The following is a 981-nucleotide window of genomic DNA, read 5'->3' as shown; positions in this document are numbered from 1 at the left end:
TAGGATTATAGGCGTGCGCCACCACCGCCCAGCCTTATTCTTTATTTCTAAAGGTTTTAATAATGCTAACTTTTTAAAAATTTTCCACAATTTCAGTAATTTTACCAGTACCAAAAGTTATAAGAAAGGAAGGAAATAAGGAAGGAAGGAAGGAAAGAAAGAAGGAAGAAAGGAAAGAAAGAAAGAAAGAATAGAAAGAAAGAAAGGAAAGAAAGGAAGGAAGAAGGAAAGGAAGGAAGCAAAGAGAAAGAAAGAAAGAAAGAAAGAAAGAAAGAAAGAAAGAAAGAAAGAAAGAAAGAAGGAAAGAAAGAAAGAAAGAGAAAGAGAAAGAGAAAGAGAAAGAAAGGAAGGAGAAAAGGAAGGAGAAAAGGGGAAAAGGAAGAAAGAAGGAAAGGAAGGAGGGAGGACCTTTGGCCAGGGTTGTCAGCTGAATGAAGTTGTACTTACATCCTTGGTGGTGACTCACCTTCTGCCTGCAGACTCAACCCTTCCCAGCCCCAGCCCCTTTTAAATCACCTTTCTTCCCCAGAGTAACTTGGGATTCACAAAGAACTGAGCAGAGGTTACAGTCTACCCTCCGATACCCACAGATGCATAACCTGCCCTGGCTGCTCACCACCAAGGTGGCACTCTTGTCACACTTGACTTTTGTCAAATCCCGTTCATCCAAAGTCCTTAGCCTACAACAGGAGCCACCTCCTGCTAGTATGTCACATAGGTTGTTCGTGGTGACCTTGAAAACATCAGACTCTCTGATCCACCCACCCCAGCCTTCTGTGTTTTCCTATTCTCCACTTCTTACTTAATGGTCTGGGGTTTTTTGTTTGTTTGTTTCTTCTCATAGTTTTGCATGTAGCTAGAACCATTCAACCCAAAGTATTTCTTTTTCCATTTGACGTCTTTCCTGTCATAATATATTTTAAGTTTCCCACATGTTTTCTTGTGACTTGACAACTCCTTTTTTTTTTTTTTTTTTTTTTT

This window comes from Mastomys coucha, unplaced genomic scaffold (assembly GCF_008632895.1).
Source record: "Mastomys coucha isolate ucsf_1 unplaced genomic scaffold, UCSF_Mcou_1 pScaffold15, whole genome shotgun sequence".
NCBI classification, from domain to species: domain Eukaryota; kingdom Metazoa; phylum Chordata; class Mammalia; order Rodentia; family Muridae; genus Mastomys; species Mastomys coucha.
Note: the sequence above shows the minus strand (reverse complement) of the source record.